Raw genomic sequence first — 8,938 nt, forward strand, 5'->3', positions numbered from 1 at the left:
CCACCTGGAGGTGTATGCCTGGTTCCTAGCTGGCACTGGCACCACCGGCCCCAGCACCTGTGGCCCTTGTGCCCACTGCAGCAGCAGCAACTGCTACCCCTTTGGCGGGCTCTCAGCCACCCCTCTGTCTAATTGCTCGCTGGACCCTAATGAGTTAGAAACTCCCGGTCCTGCCCAGGGAATAGTCTCACCAGCACATACCCGTAGTGGGGTGCAATTTGGCCAGGGATCCACTCAAGCCTCCTCAAGGCAATTTCCACTGAGACAAATGCCTGCTGGTCTAGATCAAAATGGCCAGCCTAGAGGGCTTGTCTGGGTCCATACACCATTTTCCACCTCTGACCTGTAAAATTGGAATATTCTTTTAATTCTAGAGGAGTGGAAGATGGTCTTAGAAAAGGCAGGCCAAGAGGCCGACAAGTTACATGACCTCAAAGCGCAAAATGGTATTAGACTTCCAGCATCTCAGACTGTACCTGCCACATATATCAGCTGAGGGCAGGACAGCTAGGTGAAAACTGTTTGATAGTTGGTTTATAGCAAAAGTGAATAAAAAGTTTATAGCAAGGGGCCCCAAAATAGAAGAAAAGTTCAGGATGTACAACAAAGCCTCAAGGAAAATCCCTCCAGCTTCCTAGAATGAGTGTACGAAGCATATTGGCAGTTTACTGATATAAATCCTAAAGACCCAGAGAATGCTAATGTGACCCTAATACCTCACAACATGTTCCCTCCTTTTCAAAATGGGTGATTGAGAGTTTTAGATAATTAACACTATGATGATACTCTAAATAACCTATGAGTTTTTTTTTTTTTTTTTTGCCTACCTTCTCCTTTCTGTATACTTCTGTAAATGACTTTTTTTGTTCAGTCTGGGCACCTGTGACTTATGACCCCCAACAGAAAGATTAGAGTCAAGATGTCCAACATGTGTATCTTTAGTCTGATGAGATGTCCAGTATGTATCTCTTTAGTCTGATAAGGAGTCTCTTGTAATTTTAACATATAACTCATCCTGCCATCTGTGGGTTACATGCTTAACAATGATACATAAGCTCTTATGTAAAATTGGCTTTTGGGACTCCATGAAGGCAGCCAATGTTGCTGTCGGGCTTTCTGTTGGTGTCACCTCCTAAGAAACTTTCTCTTTCTCACTTGGAGTACATTTCATTGGCTTGACTCTTTCAGGGCACAGACCCTAACAGGGCAACAGTAAATTAATAACCATGACTTTCATCAGCCAGAGTGCACCTGGCATCAGGCACAACTTGTTGAGATTGCCTTTAAGGTCTTCAATAATTGGGCTCAGTACAAGGAAAAAAAGGATGATAAAAAAAATGAAACAGCAGGCTGTGCTCCTGGCAGCAGCTCTCAGAGGTAACCCACCACCCAGGCAGACTTTGTGTGGGGTAAGTCCTCGTGGGCCCCAAAAGGGCTGGTGGCCAACCCAAGGCCCCCTAAAATAGCAGGGTGGAGAGCTGCCAAACACAGGCAGTGGTGGCACATAACTTCAGGGCCTGGTGAGATTGTCACTATCCTTACCTTGCCCCAAACCCTGACAGGCCTGTGACAGCAAAGAGCATCTCGACTGGTGGGCTTGGAAGAAAGACTACTAGAGATGCCTTTTTTGAACAGTGTACTATGGCCTATAGAGGTGGCAGTTATATGCTGTCTCAGGCACCAGAAGGGAGAGTCTCACATAATTAAAAGGTTCAGGTGGCCAAACAAGCGACTAGAACAAAACCCCCACCACCTGCCTTGCTTTAATTCCTAATCTTCAGCTACCAGAAAACCCCTAGTGCACTGAATGTGATATAAATAGAGCTTGTGAATGGAGCTTTGACCTAAATAACAAAGCAGAAGATGGGTGGTTGTACAATTCCAAAGGACAGGTGTTGATACCAGGACACCTGATACACTTGATAATAAAGGCAGCTCACGATAGCACACATTATGGTCGGTGTGCTATGTTTCACTGGCTAGCCAAAATGATTAAAGGGACTAATCTACAAAAGACTATCCAGAAAGTAGTGCAAACAATCCAAAAACAGGCTCACTACCTCCTATGTGTGGGGAAAAAGCCTGTGGGACCAGACCCAGAGAATACTGGCAAGTAAACTTCACAGTTATACCAGCAGCTACCCACCCACTGCTGTCGAGTCGATTCAGACTCATAGGGACCCTATAGAACAGACTAAAACTGCCCCATAGAGTTTCCAAGGAGCACCTGGCAAATTCAAACCGCTGACCTCTTAGTTAGCAGCTGTAGCACTTAACCACTATGCCACCAGGGTTTCCATCCAACAGCTACAGGAGGTTTCAAATATCTCTTAGTGTTTGTAGACGTGTTCACTGGATGGATAGAAGCCTTAGCCTGCTAGACAGAAAAGCCATCAGAGGTAAGCAAAGCTCTTCTCAATGAAATCATTCCTAGGTTTGGTCTACCTTACTTAATTCAAAGCAATAATGGAGGAGCTTCTGTATCCAAGCTTATCCAAGAAGTTTCAGGATATTTAGGAAGTCGGTGGAAATCACATGCTCCCTGGAGACCATAGTACAGAGAAGATGAATCATGCTCTAAAGGAAGCAAGAGCTAAACTATGCCAAGAGACCAACATGCCTTGGATCAAACTGCTACACTTTGCCCTGTTGAAGCCTCTAGAAGCAGGCTCCAGTTGAGTCCCTATGAAATGCTATATGGGAGACCTTTCCTTAAAGCAGCCTGGGGATGCAGTGCTTCAAATGATCCTCAGTAGTCCAGGAACTTAGTGTTTCCAGGTATCTTAGGTCACTATATGTAACTCTGAAAGCTATTAACCAGTATGCTTCCAGTCATGTTTTCTTTCCCAAAGAAACCTAGTTCTCATTAAAAAGTGGATGACCATCATCCTCGCAGCCAGCTTCAACCCAAGTGGACTGATCCTTACAAAGTTCTTCAAGTCACTCACACCTTGGTGAAGGTAGCTGGAGTCAAGAGTTGTATCCCTACCCCAGGGTGAAGTACACGCCCACCATTCCAGACAAGCCCTTAAAGACTTCACCCACCAGCGTTGGTCACCAAAGGGCAGGCTATTTATGGGAGTGCAAAGACAGTGACAGCCAACTCCCGGAGCCCTTGAAATAGAAGTGGGAGTGCGAGCCTCTGGAGTACTTAAGACTCAACTTACAGATAAGTGACCTCTTTCTGCTAGTAGTCTTTTCCACCTTTATGTCTTCTTTGTCTGCTACCCCCAGGAAAATTCAACCTAGGTCTCTAAAACTCCATCCCATGTTAGCAGGAACTAGCCAGACGAGTAGCTGACCTAATCCCTTAAGATTAAGGAATTGCTACAACTGGGGTGGGGGGGATTGTGACCTGACATTACAAATGCCAGTAAATTCCATTAGTCGGAGAAGACTGCCTTAAACTAGCACAAGCCAGATTTGGCCTGCCCTACATTGGCAGAGGGGCCAGCTGTGACCATTAATTGACTTCAGCAGAGGACGCAGCAACAGGTGGAATGAATCAGAAGGAAAATCATCACCTGTACCCCATTTTGAAGCTAGAAGTCCAGCAAGAACCACATCACCTCCTGTTTCCTGGCTACCATAATTCCTGCAACATCTTCCTTCTGGAATTTTCCCTTCCCAGTATGCCTGCACGGCCACCATCTTGTTGCTCAAATCATATATAAGCCCTGCTTCCCATAACTTGGGGAATCAGATCCGGGGACTTCTCCCAGCTTCTTGCTCTGAGCATTGCAGTAGTTGCTTTCTCTTTCTCAGAGACAGGTGTCCAGATCTTTGGCAGGTCTGAGTGCTCCAGACAAGGACCCACCTTCCTGGCTTCGGCGACATATATGAGTTGTTTAATAGTAGTGTTTTGCTTCATTTTGTAACCTTGTAACCAAGGTCATTGGGAGCCCTGGTGCCACAGTGGTTAAGAGCTACAGCTGCTAACCAAAAGTTCAGCAATTTGAATTTACCAGCTGCTCCTTGGAAACACGATGGGGCAGTTCTACTCTGTCCTATCGGGTCTCTATGGGTCAGAATCGATTCAATGGCAAAGGGTATTTTTGCTTTCTTTTTTTTGGTCAACCAAGGCCATTAAATTCACACTCAAAATCTTTTTCTTTTCTGCCTTTTTCCCCTTGAGTTACAGTTTTAGTGTGAAACATCCTTAAAGAGTCAACATATTTAAACTACAAAAGTAGAAAATTTTTAAAAGGAATCGTTGAATTCTCTTACTGTACACTTATACAAGTGCTTAATTTGATAATATTGCTTTTAGCAAAAAGTTATTTGGAGAAGGAGTCCACTCCATTAGATGTTAAAAGATCTTATAATCTGATTGATTAATTCTGTCCAGAAATGGATAAACTGTATCAATTTGTTTGCTCAATTTTTAAAATATTTATAAAATAAGGAACTTTGTCAATCCTTGTGCAAGTTGGAGGAGCTAACTGTGATAGAATAACAAAATCTAAGGCAAAAACAGGAACCACCAGTATCTTTTAAGAAAGTTCATCTGTTAGGACAGATAATTAAGCAGCATTAGGTCGGGGGGTGGGGCGAGGAATCATCATTGTTGCAAATGTGAATAAATTGGGAGATTTCCTTTTGAAGTTAGTAGGGCAATTTCTCTCTCAATGTCCATATCCTTTACAATAACAATATCTTTCAAAGTGTATGTAAAAATTTCTGAAGAGACATCTTATTTCGAATTGTTAAATTACTTAGAGAAATTAAAGAAAGCTGATTTGTTTCCTTTCGTCTTTGGTATAGGAATTTTACTTTGGCAGCAATCTACAGCTACTGAGATCATAATGAGTAAACCTTAAAAGCCAGATCTTTGTTATGAGGAAGGAGGCTCTGAGCTTAGAGTTACAAGTTAGGACAAACATGAAACATAAACCTAGAAGGTTCTATCAACAGTCATGGAAATGCCCCAAACTTGTCAACTTTGGATTTTCAAATGCCAGGAAATATCAAAATCCTCAGACAAACACATTTACCCAAAAGAGACTCCCAGGGGAACCAGATTCCAGATACCCTGTCCACTACCTGTTGCTGTAAAGTTGATTTTTGACTAACAGTGATGCTGTAGGACAGAGTAGAACGGCTCCACGGGGTTTCCAAGGCGTAATCTTTTTTTTTGTTTTTGTTGTTGATGAGTATACATGGAAAAACATACACCAATTCAACGGTTTCTACGTGTACCATTGAGTGACGTTGATTACGTTCTTCTAGTTGTGCAACAATCCTCACTCCCCTTTTCTGAGTTGTTCCTTCCATTAACATAAATTCACTGCCCCCTAAGGTTCCTGTCCAATCTTTTGGGTTACTGTTGTCAATTTGATCCCATATAGATAGATCTTAAAAGAGCACAATGCTCCAGGCAGACTTTAGTTAAGCTAAACTACTGTTTGGCTTTAAGAAGACTTAAGGGGATGTTTTTGGTTGAAAGTTTAAGGATGATCTCAGGGCAATGGTTTCAGGAGTTCATCCAACCTTCATGGCTCCAGAAAGTCCAGAGTCCATGGGAATGTGAAATTCTGTTTTGCATTTCCACCCCTTCCCCCGCCGCTTTGATCAATACTCCTGTATAGAATCTTTGATTAAAATGTTCAGTAATGTGAACAACCACAAGTAAACTGCAAAAAAAAGGAGGGGGAAAATTTCTGCAGTCTCTTCACAAATACATTTTCAACCTAAATGCTTATTTTTCATAGCAGTTTTCTACGCCAACCAAAATGATGATCTTTTTTTCAAATGTATCTTACACTCTGTTTTTGCCTCTCTCATTCACTTGAAATGTCATTTTCCTCACCCTCTTTCTGCCATTCCAGCATTCTTCAATTCCAATCAGTTCTCTGAAAATCTTCCCTGGACTTTGCCTCTTTTTAGCTGAATTTTCACAGCTATCATTGTAAAAAAAATTTTTTTTTATCATTGTACAAATCACGTGGCAATTGGTCACATTCTATATTTTGTGATTTATTCTTTACTGAACTATGTGCAGCATTTTTATTAAACTTGTGTTTAAAAATGATGTTGTAAGCTTCAGTGAGAGTAAGGATGGGACCATGTCTTATGCTTTATAGTCTCTTTCCTCCATCAATTCACTACACGATAGCTTGTCAGTGTTTGAGCTGCTGATGTTAACAGGAAGGTTATATATAAAGGTAATTAAACCTGTATAACCTTAATTCACACAGCCACGTAATAATAATATTTAGCCAAGTTTACCTCCTGAGCATTTCCCCACATTTTCATGGTGTGGTTGCCTCCTCACCCACTGTTTATGTAGCTACTCTGTATAATTACTTTCTATTAAAAACGGTCTAAAAGTCATCCTTGGTATACGTTAAACAGAAATTTTGTATTATTAAAAAATTTCAATATCTTATTTGAAGTAAAAGCAACCCATTTTCTTGAGAAACCAAGAAATCCATCAAGGCGTAATGAAATACAGGGTTGCATTTTGAAACCCTGGTGGAAATGGAGCACCCTTCTATGACTAATAATAAGTCATTAAGTGACTTGTCATCTTATTTCCTCCAGCCATGGTGCTGAATGCTACATGGAACCCATAATCTAGCTGAAGATTTAAACTCTCCTCACTCTGCCTCCCAAGTTACCATCACCTTTTCAGTTATGTCAGCATCTCATTGTATGATTTAGGGTTTTCTGAATGTATCACATAACTTACTTATTTTTAATTAATTTTCATAACCTTCATTATGATTCTTAATACTTTGAGGTACCTGCCATAAAAGACTCAGAATCACTGCTCTAGACCAAGATACAAATTTTTAGCAATATACCAAAACCCAAGCCCCTTGCTGTAGAGTTGATTTCAACTCATAGTAACCCTAAAGGACAGAGTAGAACTGCCCCGTAGGGTTCCAAGGAGCACCAGGTGAATTTGAACTGCTGACCTTTTGGTAAGCAGTCGTAACACCTAACCACTATGCCACCAGGGTTTCCAGCAATATACAGTATCGCTTTTATTCAACTCACTGAAACTGTACTCCACCATGTGTCTGTCAGTTTGTCATACTGTGGTGGCATGTGTGTTGTTGTGATACTGGAAGCTTTGCCACTGATATTTCAAACACCAACTACCTGGACAGCAGAGCTTCCAGACTAAGACAGACTAGGAAGAAGGACCTGAAAGTTTACTTCAGAAAAATTGGCCGGTGAAAATCTTATGAATAACAGTGGAACATTGTCAGTTATAGTGTTGGAAGATCAGCCCTTCAGGCTGAAAGGCACTCAAAATATGACTGGAGCAGAGCTGCCTCCTCAAAGTACAGTTGACCTTAAGATGTGGATAGAGTCCAGCTTTTGGGACCTTCATCTGCTGATGTGGCATGACTCAAAATGAGAAGGAACAGCTGCAAACATCCATTAATAATTGGAACATGGAATGTACGAAGTATGAAACTAGGAAAATTGGAAGTTGTCAAAAATGAAATGGGATGCATAAACATCGATATCCTGGGCATTAGTGAGCTGAAATGGACTGGTATTGGCCACATTGAATCAGACAATCATATAGTCTACTATGCTGGGAATGACAACTTGAAGAGGGATGGTGTTGCATTCATTGTCAAAAAGAACATTTCAAGATCTATCCTGAAGTACAATGCTGTCAGTGATAGGATAATATCCATACGCCTACAAGGAAGACCAGTTAATACGACTATTGTTCAAATTTACGCACCAACCACTAGGGCCAAAGATGAAGAAATTGCAGATTTTTACCAACTTCTGCAGTCTGAAATTGATCAAACATGCAATTAAGATGCATTGATAATTACTGGTGATTGAAATGTGAAAGTTGGAAACAAAGAAGGAGGATTGGTAGCTGGAAAATACGACCTTGATGATAGAAACAACGCCGGAGAAGGAGTGACAGAATTTTGCAAAACTAACGATTTTTTCATTGCAAATACCATTTTTTCAACAACATAAAAGGTGACTATCCATGTGGACCTCACCAGATGGAATACACAGAAATCAAATCGAGTACATCTGATGAAAGAGACGATGGAAGAACTCAACATAGTCAGTCAGAACAAGGCCAGGGGCTGACTGTGGAACAGACCATCAATTGCTCATACGCAAGTTCAAGTTGAAGTTTAAGAAAATTAGAACAAGTCCACGAGAGCCAAAGTATGACCTTGACTATATTCCACCTGAATTTAGAGACCATCTCAAGAATAGATTTCACGCACTGAACACTAATGATCGAAGAGGAGATGGGAAAGAAAAGACCAAAGATGATGTCAGAAAAGACTCTGAAAATTGTTCTTCAGTGTAGAGTGGCCAAAGCAAAAGGAAGAAATGATGAAGTACAAGAGTTGAACAGAAGATTTCATAGGGCAGGCATAGAAGATTATAGTAAAACATTATAATGAAATGTGCAAAGACCTGGAGTTAGAAAACCAAAAGGGAAGAACACCCTTGGCATTTCTGAAGCTGAAAGAAGTGAAGAAAAAATTCAAGCCCAAGTTGCAATCCTGAAGGATTCTACAGAGAAAATATTAAATGATGCAGGGAGCATCAAAAGAAGATGGAAAGAATACATGGAGTAACTGTACTGAAAAGAATTGGTCAATGTTCAGCCATTTCAGAAGGTAGCATATGATCAAGAGCTGATGATACTGAAGAGGTCCAAGCTGCACTGAAAGCACTGGCAAAAAACAAGCCTCCAGGAACTGACAGAATACCAATTGAGATGTTTCAACAAATGCATGCAGTGCTGGAAGCACTCACTCATCTATGCCAAGAAATTTAGAAATCAGCTACCTGGCCAATCAACTGGAAGAGATCCATATTTGTGTCCATTCCAAAGAAAGGTGATCCAAAAGAATGTGAGAATTATCAAACAATATCATTAATATCACACACAAGTAAATATGGATTACACGTCAAAGTAAAGAAAACAAAA

The sequence above is a fragment of the Elephas maximus genome, chromosome 18, assembly GCF_024166365.1.
Source record: "Elephas maximus indicus isolate mEleMax1 chromosome 18, mEleMax1 primary haplotype, whole genome shotgun sequence".
NCBI lineage: Eukaryota > Metazoa > Chordata > Mammalia > Proboscidea > Elephantidae > Elephas > Elephas maximus.